Raw genomic sequence first — 20,448 nt, forward strand, 5'->3', positions numbered from 1 at the left:
GATGGAATATGTCCAGTTCTTATTCTGTGTGCTAAGACAACAAATTTCCTGCCTAATTGACTACATGTAAACCAAGGTATACGAGGAGGCTCCGATTGGATAGTTTTGTACCATATACCCTTCTCTAAAGATCGCTGATTGAAATGTTCTTTCCACATATCATAGCACTGTCCCTTGTATATAGTTAATATTTCCGAATGGAATGGTCTTACATAAATTTCTTGTCCTTCAGTGCTTCCAAGTTTAGCCAATCTATCAGCCTCCTCATTACCACGGATTCCTATATGTGATGGAACCCACTGCAACCTCAAATCCATTCCTTTCTCCAATAAATCTTCTATTTTAGAGAGAATTTCGTACGCTATCGGTGTGCCTCTGCGCCCAGAGGTGCATCGAGCGATATGGTATAAGGCACTCTTGCTGTCTGAACATATCACCACTTTAGTGCCCTCCATTGTTCTAATATAAGATAATGCCTCTGAGATTGCAATGAGTTCGAGTGTCATGATACATACACTTCCAATTATCTTAAAGCATCTACTAGCGCTTTCTTGTGAAGGAACATAAAATGAAGCTCCTCTGCCTTGCTTGCTCTTAGATCCATCTGTATAAATGACTACTCCATTAGGATACTTTTCCATTAATTCTGCTATAACAGAGCGTTTTAGCCAATTTACTTCATAAGACTCTTTAGCTTGATTTATGCTCTCTAATTTAACCGATATCAAACTCCTCGTATTAATATAAGTTACCCATTTCCCTAATGTAAACATCTCCATTGGAGAGGACGAGGAAACCAGAACATCACCAATCTCATCTATAGCAGACACCAGTAACGGAACCTTTTTTCGTGTCCAATAACTGTTGGTACTAAATGTATTTAATTCTTTTAATAGGTTAATCGTGACATTGTCAGAATATGATAGGGATTTTAACACGTATTTATACGCCAGGTATTTTCTTCTTAAGTGCAATGGCGGAATATTTAGTTCGCATTCCATAGTGTGAATTGGAGTAGATTTTATAAAACCTCCTATAATTCTCAAAGCCTGATTCTGTATTTTCTGTAATTTGAATAAATGTGAATTCGCACTGTTATCATAAACAAAACAACTGTAGTCGACACGGCTCCTGACTATAGCTAGGTATATTCTGCGTAGATGTTTGGGATGTACACCCCAAGAAGTACCTGCCAGGACTTTGAGAATGTTTAAATATTTCTGAGACTTTCCAACTATTTCATTGATATGCCTTCCCCAACGTAACGATCTGTCTAGCCATAATCCCAAATATTTGTAACTATCAACTACTTCTAAGTCGTGATCATCCACTTTCAATACAACATTCTGTCTCCTAAATCCCCTACTAAATATACATACTTTTGACTTTCTCTTTGACAAGCTCAAACCTAGCTCACTTAGATAGGAGGAAAAAGTATCTAGTGCGTCTTGTAGCTTAGTTACACTATCTGAAATATTTTTGTCTGTACTATAGAGAACAAAGTCATCCGCGTATTGACACATATGTACATTGTTAATTTTTGAAAACAATTTAAATGTTACAATGTTGAATAATATTGGTGAAATAGGGTCACCCTGTGCTAATCCTAAACTAGTATATCTGACTAAACTATCATTTTCATTTAATTCATTAATAGTTTTAAGGTGTCTTTCATTCAAAAAAGCCCATAAATATGAACATATTTTACTGCCAACCCCGATTTCATTTAATACTGATATCATTTTAGAAATTAATACATTGTTGTAGGCATTTTCAATATCTATAAAACAAGCAACAGTGGCATAACCTTTTGTAAATCCTAATTGAATTTGTGTGGTAACTCTTGCTAAACAGTCATGACATGATTGTCCTCTTCGGAAACCCGATGTATATGTAGACAAAATATTATTTTTTTCTATAAACCATTCAATACGCCTCGTTAATAAGGTGTGGAAAATCTTACACAAGCATGAAATTAAGCAGATAGGTCTTAATTTTGGGTTGTTATCCGAAGGTGTTACTGGTTTTGGGATAGGCATCAGTAATATTTCACGCCATTGCACAGGTACTACGCTAGTATTTAAAATATCATTATATAGATTTACTAAAAATATTTTTCCGGAAATTGGTAAATTGGATATCATTGAATACGAGATTCCATCCTCCCCAGGGGCTGTATCCTTAGTTTTCAATGAGTTGCACAGTTCATTTAATGTAATTGGAATTTCTAACTCTGTGTTTGATGTATTAAATTCTGGTCTTTCATAACAGACATAATCAGGTGCCAAACTACAGATGAGGGAGACTTTCTGATCCCTTGACGGATATGACCTGACTGAGCTACACCCCTTCAACCATCGCATTCGCTTCCACATTTCAGAAGTTGTTGTTGATTCATCAATACTAGTATAAAAATTACGACGTTCATCTCTTCTGGCTTTAGTGATAGCATTCTTAGCAACTGATGTCTTCTCCTCTAAAATGTTTAGGTTAAAGGGGGTAGGGTTAGCCCTAAAATTTCTTAGCGCTAACCTTCTTTCTGCTACTATTTTAGAGATTGTTGCATTCCAGTAAGACTTTGGTTGGAACCCCGGATTGGGATAAGTACATTGTTTTGTATAAGGTATATACTTATCAGCTACACTATTCATAGTGCTTATAAAGTAATCATAGTTTAATTGAGCATTTACCTCTTCACGATATGGTAATATAGATTGTTCCAATGTTCTGGTATATTCCTCCCAGTTAGCCCACTTATATTTACGTTTTTTAACCATGTGTGTGGTTTCCCTATAATTACTTTTAACTTTTATACACATATGATCGCTACCCAGATTTTCACTCAATACATACCACTCAAATTTACAAGCTAAGTCTGTTGATACAAATGTAACATCAGGAGATGTTTTTTGTAGATAGCCATTAACCATTTTAATGCGCGTGTGTTCATCTGCCCCCTTGTTAAGTGATATGTAACCTGCGTCTAGAGCGGCATCAAAAATCATAGTACCTCTTGTGTCTGATTTACATGACCAATTGGAGTGATGTGCGTTAAAGTCACCAGCAATTAAACAGTTACTACTATACTTTGAAAAAATTTGATCCCAATCAGACTGAGAGGTATGTACTGAGGAAGGGCAGTAAATTATTATTATATTTTTTAACTCTTTACAATTTAAAAGTTTAACACATTTCACTTCTATTCCTGAATTGTTACTGTCTAAGGCTTCTAACTGCACCCTAAATGACTTATGAACAATAATAGCCACACCCCCATACGCATCATTTCTGTCATTCCTAAATATGTTATATCCACTTATATTTAGTGATGAGTCTGGTTCCAACCAAGTTTCTGATATTAAAGCAACATGAACATTCTCTTGATTTAATAAGGCGTGAAATTCCATAATTTTTGGTCTTAGACTTTGAGCATTCCACTGCAGTATGTTGATAAAATAAGCACTTTTATTATGATGATTATCCATTTGTAACGAGCGAGATTAATTGAGTAAAAATATCCTTACCATTTATCATCTTCAAACATAGTGCAATGCAATCCTGAAAAACTATTTTCACAATTGATACCACCTTACTAACAAAGCTATCATTCGACGACCACATCTCTTTAATTTTATTATATAGATCATACAGAAAATCTTTGCGTTCACCTGATTCCCTTTCTCTATAATTTTTATCATTACCATGTTCTACCTCCCTTATATTTGCTTGTGCATGCTGTACATACGTCCTACTTTGGGATTTTTTATTGCACGGTTTCTTCTTTTTCCTTTTTGCAGGTTCTGTTCTACTCTCCACATTCTGACTGTCCTCTGTTTCCGTTTCCTCAGATACACTCATTTCTGTATGTTTAACTGTTTCTGTAACAAGTACCTCCTTATATGATTTTCTTAATTCCGTGTTCTGGTTGCATTCTATTTGAGAAAGCTGAGTATTCTGGTCTTTATCCCTATTATGTAATTGCTTTTCTTTATATATTTCCAATCCATCCCGATAGCTACAGTTCCTTTCTGACATTATGTTTCTAATTTCTTTTTCTTTCAGGAAAGTTGGGCATTTTTTATACATTGCCATATGTGGGCCTTTGCAATTTATACATGTCAACACAGTTGTATCACAGTTATCATGATTATTTCCGCACTTCGGACATACGATTTTTTTGGAAGGGCATACTCTCGATAAGTGTCCATATCGCCAACATCTTGAGCATTGGGACACCGGGAAAATGTAGGGTTCCACTTGAAATCTACACCCAAAACCATATACATGTGACGGTAAATTGCAGCTTTGAAAACATAGACGAATTGTTTCAGAATTTACCCATTTGCCATCATTATCCTGTCTTTTTAGTCTCTTTGCAGATATAATCTCAGTGTCACATCTAAGATTTTCTAATATTTCTTTATCTTCTATTTCTAAGTCCACCTGCCGAAGAATACCGTAGCATGTTGCTGATTCACCCACCATATTAATATTGCACTCAATGTTGCCCAGTAATTTTTCACAGTTTAACAAATTTACAGCATTTTCTTTTTTGTCAAAATATATTAAGGCTCTGTAGGGGTTCTTGTATACTACTTTTATTATATTTCCTATACTATGGGATCTTAAAAGCTTTGCCATCCCAAACTGCCTCGGCAATGTTTCTTTGGCTGTAATGGACACAATATGTTCAACGGGCTTGTCTGAAAATTTAAGCAATAACTCCTCGCAGTTTCTTGAATTTCTTCTTGCCGCTCGTTTACTCACTCTTTTAACCGTTATAAATCCATCATCACCTTCAATTATTTCTTCATCATCTTCACGACCTCGCTTCTCCGGTAAAACTTGTTGCTCTCTATTTGAAGTCATATTTATCTCCTTCTCCTTCATTAAATTAACTTGTTGCTCACTCTCCAACTGCAAATCCTCTTCCCCTATCTCGCTTCCACTTGAGTCACAAAATTCTACATTTTCACTCATCAAGTAACCAACATTTATACAATGCGGGTAATCGGAAAAAAAGTTACAAACGCGTAAGTCGTCAGCAGCTTACTCGACCGCTCGCTTAGACTGCGCGCGCGCAACTGAATTAATTTGTGTAAATTAATATATAATGTCGGGACACCTTTTCACACACGGTCAGTTAGCCCCATGGTAAGTTATTAATTAACTTGTGTTATGGGTGCTAACACAACTGATAAACTACACATAGCTACATATATACATATTTATAAATACATATTATAACACCCAGACCACGGCCAACAAGCATGCTCATCACACAAATGTCGACCGAACCGAGAATCGAACCCGGGACCTCAGGTTCGGCAGTCCGGCATGGTGACCATTGCGCCATCGAGGTCGTCAAATTAGTAATTATGTTGTTTTATATGTTCTTGTTTCCCAGGAATAATTTGAGTATAGTACCATGAAAAAAAAATTACAAACATCCGAATTGAAAGACTGACGATAATGATATCACATATAAGAGTATTTTTAAGAAAATCCTGATTCCAATCTAAGGTTTGAATCGGTCTGATGCCGGCTAAATACCTGATCTTTGTAATGTGCGTACTACCATTCTCCTTCATACTTGATTTATGAGCCCAAAGAAAGTATCGGCCGACTAAAAGTTTGCAGTGTGCTCTTACGAGGCTGGTGATGATGCTATTGTAAGAATTAGTTGTAAAATACTTATCACGACGCTGAAAAAAAAAATTTTATAAGCAAACTAGCTTTTGCCCGCGACTTCGTTCGCGTGGAATAGTGACTTCCGGCAGATTTTTGGTTAGACAATAGATGGCGCTATATGTCCGGAATAAATTTTATTATTTTTATTTTTTTTGTAATAAAAACTATCCTAAATCCTTTCTGAAGTTCCAATGTCTGTACCAAATTTCACACAAATCGGTTCAGTAGTTTAAGCGTGAAGAAAAGACAGACAGAGTTACTTTCACATTTATAATATTCAGTTAGGATATCAAATAAATTTTACAACATAAAACCAGTCATAAATATCAAAACTTCGACCACACATTCATAGTCCCAAATAAAACAGATTCCAGAACAATTTGCATAAGCCTACATATTGACGATAAAATACAAAGTCTAAATAAAAAAACTTTCCTCGATAACTCAATTTGTCGGCCCTCGGAAAAGGGTTCAAAATAGGGACCCCTAGTTTTGTAATAACGTTATGAATTGATCTTGGAGCGTGAAACTAACTGGACACGCCATCGCCTCTGCCAAAGATGAGCGTACCGCTCATCTATAATGTGTACTACTATACAACATGTAACTTCATTAACGCACATCCTGAAATTACTTTGTTCAGAATCGTTTACTGAATCGATTTATATCATTTTTAATATAGGTAACTTTTTATCCCAAAAAAATTAAAACTACGAAAATTATTGTCATATTAACCCTGTACAGTCAAAACAAATTCAAATAGACCGTAACTCAAAGTGATAAGACTTCGTGTATTGTCGACTTTTTCCGTAGTTTCGTTATGTTGTGTCGAGTCGAGCGGCGCGCGGCGCGATATTTGCGTGCGTAGTAGTATGACCAAAAAGTTCTCCAAGAATTGGTATAACTAATTTAGTAAATAACAATGCATATACATGTTAAATTAAAAATTCAGTGTATGTATTATGATTATAACATAATATTCTAATTGGGGTGTTTGAGGGTGTGCGTTAATTACGTTTCATGTTGTATATACTAATACAATACAGAGGATTTTTTTTGTTTTGTTTGTAAAGGTTCTGAAACTATTAAACGGATTTGTTAAATTCTTTCACTGTTGGAAAGCTACAATCTTCCCGGGTGCTATATATACGCCATGTTTTATATGGGTGTACTTATCGAAAATACTCGTATTTAGATGCTTTATCTCACGACTCAAAGACAATGTGCATGTAAACTATTTACACACTACATCTAATACACATTATGTGTGTGAAATTAATGCTTGTATTTAAAAATGTTGTGTAGTAGGTACGTGCGTAACATGATCGAAAACTTTTTACAAGAAAAAAATACCACTTTAAAAACAATAATTAAAACCTTTTTTGAAGCCGGATAAAAATGCTTGAGTCAGTTGCACTATTGGTTGTGTTTCACGTAAATTGGCAGTCTTTTCACATAAGGCAGTTCTGGACGTTCCAGTGGGTTCAGTGATTCAAGGACTTGCCCCACTTTCCCCTAAAATTAGGGTATCGTGTCACATTCGCGTCGGACAAGCGTTGAAACAAAGGCCTTTTGTTTTTAAATTATTAGGGGCGAATTATAATTTTTGATATTGCCGGGTCGAAAGCTTGTTATCGACTTAATTATTATGCTTCGATAATATTTTAATAATTGGGGGAAAATTCGTGGTGGCCTAGTGGGTAAAGAGCCAACCTCTCGAGTATGAGAGCGTGGGTTCGATTCCAGGTCAGGCAAGTACCAATGCAACTTTTCTAAGTTTATATGTACTTTCTAAGTATATCTTTTACACCAATGGCTGATAAAAAGGTGAAAAAAAAACATCTTGAGGAAACCTGGACTATATAGTCTTGCCAAAACGGAGGAGGTCCCAATTGGTCGAAATTTTTTTTTATGTGTATCGTTAAACTAATTAAAACAATGCAGAAAATATACATATTTTTGGGAAGTCGGTTCAAAGTAAAAAAAATATATTTAGAACCAACTTTCAAATATACGTAGAGGCGAAATAAAAGCACCACTTTAGCGCACATTTTCTTATTTATTTTGTCAATATATTCTCAGGTGCTAAGTTTCGCGTGGTTGCAAGCTTAAACTGCTTAGTTAGAGCTTGGCTGGCTAAATTAAGTTGTTTTATTACTTACCTAGATGTCCGAAGCAAGAAAGAAGTCTAGGATTTTTGTAGCATGTATGCATGGTTGATATTAAAAGATCTAGCTGAGGAAATTATACCTAAGCTGCTCTTTATAGGGTAATCCTATACTATTAATATAATAATTTATGCGAAAGAGAACCTAAACCTATATTACTAGTAATATTATCATTTAAATATGCGAAAGTAAGTAACTATTTGTCTGTCTGTCTACCCAGCCGAAACTACTGAACCGAATCAAACGAAAGGCACAAGGGCAGGTCATCCGGGTGCGGGAAACGGACGAAACGTTGGAACAACGGAGAACATAAAAACCGTTATAGATAAACAAAGATTATTATATGTAAGCAATATCATTTTTTTTGTCAAAGAAATATTGCTTTTTTCGAGAAGATTCTCCAAACATAATCATAACACAAGCAATAACTTTCAAAAAAATATTCTCCAAAAATCCCATAGACAATATACGACCATGGTTACTATAAACGGCATCTCATATGCACCCTTACAGCCTTTATTTATGGCCACAATAAACCGAGGAACGCGTAATTCTGCTCATAGTAAATTACCCGGGAGAAGGAAATTGGCTTGTAGCTTGTTCGTTCACAAAATTAAAGTTTTGTTTAAAAAATATTTCAAAATTAAATAATGTCGGGACACCTTTTCACACACGGTCGGTTACCCCCATGGTAAGTTATTAATTAACTTGTGTTATGGGTGCTAACACAGCTGATAAACTACGTATAGCTACATATATACATATTTATAAATACATATCATAACACCCAGACCACGGCCAACAAGCATGCTCATCACACAAATGTCGACCGACCCGGGAATCGAATCCGGGACCTCAGGTTCGGCAAACCGACATGGTGACCATTGCGCCGTTGAGGTCGTCTATTTTTATATTATCATATTTGAAATTGAAGTAAATATTTGCCGTTTTTGCTGTTTGTAGGACCCGACTGTCATTTGAACATCTTTGGCAGTCGTTACGGGTAGTCAGAAGCCAGTAAGTGTAACAACCAGTCTTGCCTAGGGCTATTGGGTTGCCCTGGAAACTGGGTTGAGGAGGTCAGATAGGCAGTCGCTCCTTGTAAAGCACTGGTACTCAGCTGCATCCAGTTAGACTGGAAGCCGACCGCAGCATAGTTGGGAAAAGGCTCGGAGGATGTTGAACCAGTCCTGCCAAGGGATTGTCCGGGTAACTGGATTGAGGAGATCAGATAGGTCGCTTCTTGTAAAACTCTTCTTATCGGTTTTTTTAAATTGTATTTTGTGTATTGTCATGACATGAATAAATAGAAAGAACAATGTCAGGTTTCGGCCCACCCAATCAATTTTTAAAACTAAATTCTCACGGACACAAAGTTCTTTACTACAACAATTTAAATATAAAATACTAACTTCTTATAAAATATTTAATTGTTATCTAGAAGTTTTCAAAAAAAAAAAAATCATTTTAATAAGTAATTATTTTGTTTATCGAGTTCAGGTTTTTCGTTTTAATAATTTGGAATAATTTGGTTTTGAGAAGTTCAATGCAAAAGTGGAAAACATAGAAAAGCTTCTGACATTAAACTACACAAAAAAACTGTAAGAATTTTCACTGTACATGAAATATTTTTATTGAGCCTAAGTTACTATGGACGTCTGACATTGTTCTTTGTAATGGATGTGTTGCCTAAAAATGTATGTACTAGAACTAGATTATAAGCTGTTTATGTCTTCACTAACTAAATGGATTGTTTTATCTGAATAAAAATTGATTATTTTAAAACACTGGTGCTCAGGCTGCATCCAGTTAGACTGGGAAGCCGACCGCAGCATAGTTGGGAAAAGGCTAGACAAATAATGAGTTTTTACCGTACAGACAGACAGTTATTTCTTATTTTTAATATAAGTAAGAATACGTTGATCTCCTCAATATTCTTAAGTCATTACTTTGGATCTCATAGCCCCGTTATAAATAGGACGCCGAGAGCCGATCGATAGAGGATTAACTCGGTAAACTGTTACCGTTGCAGGTTTTAGCTGAAAATGCTGATCAAAAAAATTTGGAATTAAAATATTTTTCTCTCAAATCTTTAGCGTAGTCACACACTGGAGACTAAACAGTTGGTCGACAGTTGACCAATCTTGATTCCAATCAAAGTTTTCAGTCGGTCTGATACCGGCTAAATACCTGATCGTTGTAATGTGCGTACTGCCATTCATATGATACTGATTCATGAACGCAAACAATGGGCCGATTAAAAGTTTGCTGTAGAGCTCTTAAAGGCTAGACTTTATGTTTTTTCTAATGTATATTCTGGTCTACTCGCTCTATCAATTGCATACCAACATTTCTAAATGTTCACCTCATGCGTTTACCATGAAGCGACTGCCTATAAGATCTCCTCAACCTCGGTATACGATACCCGTTGTTAAGACTAGCTATCAAACTTTCTGGCTTCTGACTACCCGAAATGACTGCAAAAGATGTTCAAATAACTGCCGAAATCCGAAGGAGGTAGGGAGTATGAAATAAATGCTCATCCATCCACGGACCGACCGCGCCAAGCGTTGTTTAACCTTGTGATCGATCGACCCAAGTGGCTGGTACGTAGCCACGAGTCCCTTAACCACTTTACAGGTGATATAATGAAACCGGGTGATATAATGGTGGTGTACGTACCTGAAAGGGTCACCATCTTCAAAGTAATGGATCAATTCCCTTTTATGTTAATTTCCGAGGGCCCGACCTCAAGTTGTTAGTGGTAAGATTATTATAAATTATAATAATGACTTAAGTTTACTGTAAACATTAGCCCCTTTGTTTGATAGGCCTCTAGGCTACGTAAAATCTTTGTTATACATAGTAATATTATGCATGTAAAGAGACGATTTGCTTAAACGTGCTAATCTCAAGAACTATTGGTCTGATTTGAAAAATTATTTCAGAGTTCAGAGTTAGATAGCCTTTCTATCGAGAAAAGTTAGAAGCTACTATATATCTGGATGCAAAAAGTAGGTATTACCTACAAGGAAGCTACCTTTTTTTAAATAGCTGTATTCTTACAATTTCACCTGCGTCCCGTGGAAATTACTGCACGAACTCGGGTAAAATATAGTTTATGTTGCTCGGGAAGAGTGTAGCCTTACAACAGTAAAAGGATACAAATAAACAAAAAAAAATATTCTTCTATATTATATTATAGTTACAGAGATTATACAATTTCCACTCCTTACCTACTCCTAAGTTTCTGGACCGAAATCAAAGACAAAGAAAGGTCAAATGATTCATAAACACGGAGGAAGTAAACATATTGGAGATGCCATGAAGAAGGTAGGTCAGGCGCCTTCTTGTAGGTCAAACTATAACAACTACAAGAGGCGTCCGGGTTCCTTGTCAAATCAAAACCAATCTGTCTAAGATTGGCCTTGATTGATTAGTGATGTTATTTTAGAAACAAGAGGCGAGTTCTAAGGAAGGTGTGTAAGGGAGGGCTGCGGGGTTGTTCGAAAGAGTTACCGCGGCCGTGGTACATAAAAGGCCTACGACGGAACACGACGGTTTTTAGTCAGTAAGAGTCTGACACTCCCTCACCGCTGCTAACCCACAGCGGGAAGGGCCATGTGATGATTTTTGAAAAAAAATGTGTGTAAGAGCGGAGCTAGTAACGTTCCTCGTCCCCCGAACACCCGTATGTTGTCGCGCTACTTTCTTAGGAGATTTTGCGTTATGACATCTCCGATAGTAATTTCGTTCTCCATGTTCATAAGTCACATTTCAAAATGAGTGACAGACTCTAAGCTCTTACACATCAGTGGTAAGACCTTCTGACAGAGTTCAGACCCGTCATGAAAGGAAGTAACACAATATAATCTTCGCTAGAATTTAATTTATTAATTAAGTCATTAATTTTCATTTATTAATGTTAAACTTGACTTGTTAATTTTGAAGCTCCGACTGGTAGCTGGAAATTCTAATATAAAATATTATTTTATTAATCTTATCATTTAAGATGATACAAAATAACGTGCCTTAGGTTGTAATATCTTAGTTCTAACAATACTAAAGTGTCTGAACCCTACTCGTAGGCTCTAACAGTATAAAGCTCAATACAAATTTATTCTAAAGCGATACTCTCAGAAACTAATGGACCTATTTCAAAAAGTTCAGTATTAGATAACCCATTTATAGGATATAGGAAGGATATAAGCTACTTTTTATTTTATCCGGATTCACGAAGGATACAGGTAAAACCGTTGACGGAAGCTAATTACTGTTGTTGCTTCGCCAATGAGTTTATTTCTTTACATAATTGATGTAAGTCCTTATGCCAAACTGACGACCCATATACTTGCTATGCGAAAAAAAAGCATAGTTCAGAACCCCCCTTTACATAACAAAGATAAACACACCACCTTCTTAATATTCAAACCACAAGCCCCAAGAAATCCAGTGAGCATATTCCTTATCAAAACTTTGATCAAACTGGAGCAAGAGGTCGATTCCTCTAATTGTCCCCCGAAGACCTCTAAAGTCCCCTAAACGACTGGGGACCTTAATGGAGGAATAAAACCGTTCCCAATCACCTGTACTTACATGTGTTTTAGCAGCTTTTCCTTGTAAGACGATCTTGCACTTAGAGTAGTTTAATAGCTGGAATCGTCAAGACTAATGTGTGAAAAAGGTCTGCCAATATAAGGAGAAATAATGACGTAGGTATATTACGCTTAAAAAAATAAGAAAGCATTTTAAAGGTGTCTATTAATAGGATAAAGGAAGACACCAAAATTACTTTCAGGGATTTATGCAAATTGTTCTTGTCACTTTTTATTTGTTATTGACTTGATTGACGTTTTAGATTTTTGCCACTAATGACAAAACAGTGATACCTCACTCCAACATTTCCAAAAATCCTACGTACATGGCAAAGTTTTCAAACACAAGCATAATGTATATTAACACAAACATATAGGCCATTGATGCCTGAAAATAAAGTTTGACATTCCTATGTACTATGTACATACATACATACCTACCAGTATGACCGGTGTCGAATCTTTAGCAGAGTGGAAGACGCGACAACGGCGTATCCAGTTGCTTAATGATCTAAGTAAACCTGAACATGTGTTTTTAGTAGTTTTTCCTCGTACGTAAGTCGATGGCAGTCTTAAATAAAATAGCACGTGTTTTCTAGTCTTGTACCTACCTTCTAGGTAGTTAAAGAAAATTGGTTCACACTTTGTTCTAACATAGCAAGTAATTATTTAAACTGACATATAAAAACTAGCTTCCGCCACCCGCATTCCGTTGAAACTGCTTCGCGCACACGGGTGAAGTGTAGTATCTAACACTAAAATATTTTTTCAACAATTCGTACCTGTACCTCGTTCCTGAGATAAGCACGTTCAAGTAGTCGTGGTCTGACTACCCGTAACGACTGCCAAAAATGTTGAAATAACAGCCGTGACCCATGTATTTAACGTGTGTCTTCCGAAACACTAAGGAGCCCATTATGATAAGATGGTCACCCATTCCCGTATCAAACGCGCCAAGCATTACTAACCTTATAATCAATCGATCCATGCGACTATCACTTACTTTGTATTTCTATAAACAATCTATCCTTCGTCATGCGATAAGAGATTGAAGTTAGCCATAATTAGCTTATAGCAAACCTTCAGACACGAGAACTTCCGCACGAAACTGTGCGTGCGTCCATCTCAAAACTATTACTTTACACACACATACCCAACTTACATTAGAAAAAAACTCTCAACATCAAAGACATTATGTCCTCTCATGTTCTTACTTCAACCTTTAAACCTGATCCTGAAACCATTAGGAAGGATTTCTTTGTTAATGTCAGATGTACAGGACAGCGGAGTCAAAAAACCGAATCTTCGTTTGTTTTCATATATGAACCCTACATGTATGTCACCGGTTCAAATATGTTCCCTTGCCAGTTCTACTCATCATCTTTTCCCAACTACGTTGGGGTCGGCTTCCAGTCTAACCGAATGCAGCTGAGTACCAGAGTTTTACAAGGAGCGACTGCCTATCTGGCCTCCTCAACCCAGTTACCCGGGCAACCCAATACCCCTTGGTAAGACTGGTTTCAGACTTACTGGCTTCTGACTACCCGTAACCACTGCCAGGGATGTTCAATGAAGCCATTTCTAGTAACTTACACTTTTAAATTAGAATCCAGATACTCTAACTAAAAACTTAATTACGAAAGTAAAACCATATGAAACAGCTAGTACAGAAAGCCTTGATATAAAAGATTGACGTGAACAAAAAGGCCCGGCTACTGGGTAAACGATTTGTGACAAAGCAGGAGGAAATCCGAGAGGTTCCCTTGTCAAAATGTGCCTCACTTAATGGAGAAATATGTTGGGATGTACAAGGATGAAGAAATTGGTGGATGTGACATCTAAACTTGGGTCACTATGGGCAAATATTAAAGGCGAAAGTTTGTGACTGTGATCACGAGCAAATGACTGAATGGATTTTGATGAAAATTTACAATAATATAGTTTACTTGTCAGATTTACATATATATTTTTTATCTGGGAGCTAGAAGTAGTTTTGTGTAAAGCTGAACTTTTTGTTTGAATGTGCAGATCTTAGTAACCACTAAGTTGCTAAGGACAAAGCAACAGTTTTACAGTTTTTAAATCAAAATCAAAAATCATTTATTCAAACTTGGCTGCAAGACAGCACTTTTTGAACGTCAGGAATTTACAATAGGCATCCCCCAAAACGCCCATCCTTCACTCTTTGATCTTTCTCTTCTCTCTTTTGACGACCTCGATGGCGCAATGGTCATCATGCCGGACCGCCGAACCTGAGGTCCCGGGTTCGATTCCCGGTTCGGTCGACATTTGTGTGATGAGCATGTTTGTTGGCCGTGGTCTGGGTGTTACAATATGTATTTATAAATATGTATATATGTAGCTATATGTAGTTTATCAGTTGTGTTAGCACCCATAACACAAGTTAATAAATAACTTACCATGGGGCTAACCGACCGTGTGTGAAAAAGGTGTCCCGACATTATAGTGTCCCGACATTATAGTGTCCCGACATTATAGTGTCCCGACATTATAGTGTCCCGATATTATAGTGTCCCGACATTATAGTGTCCCGACATTATAGTGTCCCGACATTATTGATAGAAGACCGTCTATAATATAAGCTACTTTTTATTCGGGTGCGCGGAGTAGTCCCCAGGCATCGATCGTGAAACTACTGGAAGAAGCTATCAATTCTAGCCACCAATTTTAACATGCTTTCCAAAACGCGGAAAAACTTGCAACTCGCCATAACAATATTGTTTTAATGTACAAGGCCCAACTGCGCCAGTAGCCACGAGCCACCTTATCCAGTAACACCCACATCCATGTAAAAGCTATCGAGCGTCACAACGCGCGGTGCTCACATTACTGTATTACCCTTCAGTGTCGCGGACGTGAGTAGACGTCACCTCTGATAGGGTTACCACCTTGTCATCAATCCCGAGTCTTCAGGGAGTCATGGCTAGCCTTTTCTCAACTATTTTGGGGTCAGCTCCCAGTGTAACTGGATGCAGCTGAGTGCTAATATGCCACAAGGAGCAACTGCCATCTTACCTCCTCAACCCGAAACCCCTTGGTAAGACTGGTTGTCAGACATTCTGGCTTCTTATTATGTTCGATCACTTAGCCACGAGCCACTTAGCCACATAAACCACCTCATCCAGTAACACCCACATCCATGTAAAAGCTATCGAGCGTCACAACGCGCGGTGCTCACATTACTGCATTACCCTTCAGTGTCGCGGACGTGAGTAGACCTCACCTCTGCTAGGGTTACCACCTTCTCATCCATTGTAGGAGACTCCAGGAGTTCATCATCCTCCTGCCCCATGGCTAGCCTTTTCCCAACTATTTTGGGGTCGGCTCCCAGAGTAACTGGATTCAGCTAAGTACTAGTGTGCTACAAGGAGCGACTGCTTGCCTGACCTCCTCAACCCTCTCATACTGTTTCTAGAAGTTTCTTCCTTTGGATACACCAAAGGAAGAAACTTCTTAAAAGAAGAGTGTCAAGCCGAAAATTACAATATTTTTTGTAAATGTCCGTGTTTTTTTTTCTAGCCAATTTAGAGAGCTGCAGCAGATTCTGAGATAGCAACCTTTTATTATGAAAAATCATCAAGTGACCCCCTCCCGTTTTCATACCTCAGCTATTCCTGCGGATGCAGCGCGTTGGTGTCAGTCTCTTACTGACTAAAATCCACCATAATCCTTCTGGAGCCCGTTGAAAATCAGCACTAATCTTTCTTCCATATTTTCTTGGGCGACGGTAACTTTTTGGAACAATCCCGCATTCAGAGACAGAGACAACCCTACTTCTGACGTGACGTTAGGATGAACGTGATATGACGTAACGCCACAATAATCCTTTTAGATTTATTTCTTTTATTGAGGGAGTAATATTATTTGTCCTATTTTTTTCTTTGAGCGTTAAATTTTTTATTTTATTTGTAGGTTAGGTACGTGATAAAATGGTTATGTGGTTTTTTTATGTGCTTGTACGTGACTATTGTAAAATGTATTTTTAATTATTTGTAAGAGCTGACGCAAGAAATTTTTGCTTTTTTATTGTTATTTATTACATATATTACATAATAATTATTGCATTTTCTTGTAGGTTGTGCTTTATTCTCGTGTCTGTACCTATTGGTAAATAATTTCCCACATCGTGTCCGGAGTATGATTTAAGGATTTTTTCATGAAATTCGTCATATTTAAGTGTGTATACCTGTACTCTTCTACCAGACAGTTATTTACTACTTCTTCTTCTTTATAAGTACTTTCAAAATATTATCCTATAATCCTAAAAAAATCCTAAACTTAAAGAAATATTACTTACTTATGTAAAAATTAAACTGAAAAGCAAAAAAAAAACTGCCATAAAAATTACAAATGGCTGCCATAGACTCTGTCCTCTTAACTCCTAACACAAATCTTTCAAAGAGAATTTATTCTGGAAACTTCTATTGTACACAAACAAATTATAATGGGCCGAAAAACGCTGGACTGAGAGATACAAATGTAATTAATGAAAGAAATTAACAAAGCCTGTTATCTCGAAGTTTCACTCAGTCAAAGTTGTACTGAAAAATGCGTGACAGAAGGTTCATTTAGAAAAATATTTAAAAAGGATTACCACTGCGATCCAACGAGGTAATGCTGCCAGCCTCTTGGGCACGCTCCCAGTAGACAGCGATGAGGATGTATTTTTTGACGATTTTTAGTTATTTTTCTTTTGTTTTCACTAGGATAGTTTTTATCTTTTTTGCAAATATCTTTGCTTAAATTGAATAAAAAATATTTTCCCAAAAAAAGATACTAAAAGTATCAAAAAGTCAATTGACAGCAGTTAAAAACTTGCAAATTTTCCACTGTGTTTTCCGCGCGTAGTAAAATCGAGCGCAAAAAAAAATCTAAAAATCAAAATCGAGCGTATGCGAAATTCAAAAGCAAAAAGTCAAACCCATTGTTTATATTTCAACCTAATACAGCTTCTTATGGAAAGTCAAGCAAGTTGGTTCCAAGGAGTTGGTCTCACGGAGAAGAACTGATAAGAAAAATATGTCTGTCTAAGCAAGATCTATTGCAACGAACAATTGACAGCCACCACCGTTGTCAATTGTTTGCTTGTAAGAAACGATTGTTGTTCGGAAAACCGAAGATCTGCTAGTATGAAAGTAAATGTCGGGCCTACGTCTAGTCAAATTACCGTCGCCCCTTCGTGCTATGAGAGTGAAGGAATAGTGAGTGCACCTGTGTCTGTGCAAATGCTTGTGCACTATATGTCGTGCGCAGCTGGCTGATCTCCTTGTATGAGAACAGTCACCGTGAACAAACAGCCTACATGCCATTATTACAATTTTGTAACGATGATGATGTCCTCCTAGCCGATTATCGGCTACGGCGGCTGTTCTCATGTAATTAGATCAGCCAACTGCACAGGACATATTATAGTACACGAGCATTTGCTTGGACTGCGATGCACTCACTATTCCTTCACCCTCATAGCGCGATGGGATGACAATCCGACATGACCGTGGAGAGATCAATAAAAGGTTGTCAACGAGGACCGGAGAGAGATCAGACAATTATGTACACTAGCTTCCGCCCGCGGCTTCGCCCGCGTAGAGTCCGGTTATATCACGTTTCCAAGAGAATTCTTCAAAAGTCCGGGATAAAAACTATCCTATGTTCTTTCTCAAGGTCAGCTCTATCTCTGTACCAAATTTTATTACAATCAGTTCCGTGGTTTAGACGTGAAAGCGTAACAGACAGACAGACAGAGTTACTTTCGCATTTATAATATTAGTAGGGATGTAAAAGAGAATTATATTTTTAGAAAACCTTTTGACTTTTCCTGTACAATACCGTTTCGTCTTAAGATTTATGAGACAAAGGCGTAGATAATGTATCACCTCGTTTAATTGTGTTAGCTCGATCTCAGGAGATTTCGACTTAAATACGGATATATATTTTATTTCTTATCCTTTTCTGTCTCTTAGTCTCATTTGCGTCTCATCTTTTATAGACGGAGTTATTTTAACATTTTAATGATATTTTAATATGCCAAAGTTTGTTAGGATGTATGTTATGTAGAAATTTGTCAAAGTCCTATATTGCTTTCATATACATATACTTGAGCTATCTAATATAATTATGTCTCCTAGAGCCATGTTTTATTAAAATATATTTAGTGGTTTTTGCGTTATAACATTACTACACATATCCGTACAAAATATTTTCTTGTAATTATAATAACAAAACTCGTAAGTTGATTAATTTTCTAGGTAGTTGATCAACTCTCGGAAAATAATAAACGGCATTTGAAAAGGACTGTTATAACTAACGAGCTGTGTTATTTTCCGGTGACATATACATTGTGGTCTAATACTAATTACGCACCCGGATAGAAAAAAAAAAATTTTATTAACACAATAAGTTGTACAAAGAAAAAACAATATATACCTACAAATTGGCCAAAAATAACATAAAGCCTTTCTGGATACAGATTTTCAAGTCAGTCAACTAATTCCTGAGATTACCGCGATCAAACAAACAAACTCTTTAACTTTATAATATTAATACCTATAGAAAAGTGATATAATGTAAGAAAAGACTCAAAGCCGAAACTTATACGCAAAAATCGAAGTCCTACCTCGAATAACTTCGCCGATTTTTGTCCGAAATTCGAGCTTTTCCCTTTTCCTTCTTTAATGTTACTTCGCTTGATATACGAGGAACGAAGGTTCGGAAAACATTAGAACAAGTATCGAGAAGGAATCCCGAATTGATTCGATTTATTTGGCAATTTTCGATATCGACTTTTGGGCTTTTATTTAGTGATTGTACGTACCGATGTTATATTAAATATGGTTTATGTAAATAATATGGGAGTGTACCTTACCTATGTGATATCAAAATGTCTGAAGTGTACAAAAAGTGTTTTTTTTTTAATGTATTTTCGGTGTTTAAAAGTAAATATACCTACCAATAATTAAATTGTAATAGACAGCTGTGTTGCTGGGAAGTTCGTTCTTCACCGCTCCTTCTTCCCAGCTGTAACCACAGCCCTGTTTCAATAAACTATCTTTACTTTGAAATACCTAATGGAGTTTTTTATCACATGTTATTCTATGAAAAAGCTTTTCAGGACGAAGTAACAGCCGCACGGGTCCAACGATCATATGATTAAGCTTTGATTGATGAGAGAGATATAAGAAATTGATTGGATATGTGAACATCTTTGGCAGTACCACAATCTTACCGAGGGTTGCCCCCCTGCCGGGGCTGCGGGTTGTTCGAAAGAGTTACCGCGGCCCTGGTACATAAAAGGCCTATGACGGAACACGACGGTTTTTAGTCAATAAGAGTCTGACACACCCTCACCGCTGCTAACCCACAGCGGGAGGGGTCATTTGATGATTTATGAAGTAGTTAAAAAAAAAATGGTATGCCCTGGTAAATGGGCTAAGGAGGAAAGATTGGCATTGAAAGTCGCTCCATGTAAAACACTGGTACTTAGGTGCAAAGGATTTAAACTTTAAGTCGACCTCAAAAAGTATAGTTAGGAAAAGATGTATCTCCTAAAGTCTCTACTAAACTGAAACACAATAGATTCATTTCGATTATAAGATTTATGAATAAAAAAATATAAGAAAATTATGCGTCTACCTTCAAGAAATAATATTATCCTACCCTCTACTAACTGGCCATTAACTGCCCAGTAATAACGTTATAACTGCTCGGTAATAACCAGTAACGACTCGTTAAGTCTCAAGTTATATAGCTTATATGAGACTTCAGTCATTAGAGTAAGGCGTTTTATGTGATAGAGCGGTGTCACACTAGCGGATTTGCCGCGCGTTTACTTAGGGACGAGCGTCATTTCCGAATTTATTCCTGTACTTATGTATTTTTTTACCGTACAACCAGTGTGACCTTTCATAAGGGCCTGCAGAGGCCATTTTGAAATTAAAATATTTGACCATGACTGACCCGCTCTGTAACACAATGAA

General features: G+C 36.9%; 1 protein-coding gene across 1 annotated transcript in view; it reads left to right on the forward strand.

The window, feature by feature from the left end:
• The window catches only part of LOC124644223 (1-phosphatidylinositol 4,5-bisphosphate phosphodiesterase epsilon-1-like), a 94,365-nt gene that overhangs the window by 32,389 nt on the left and 41,528 nt on the right, over positions 1–20,448 (forward strand). The gene's annotated exons all lie outside the window — the stretch shown is intronic.

The sequence above is a fragment of the Helicoverpa zea genome, chromosome 29 (genome assembly GCF_022581195.2).
Source record: "Helicoverpa zea isolate HzStark_Cry1AcR chromosome 29, ilHelZeax1.1, whole genome shotgun sequence".
Taxonomy (NCBI): Eukaryota; Metazoa; Arthropoda; class Insecta; order Lepidoptera; family Noctuidae; genus Helicoverpa; species Helicoverpa zea.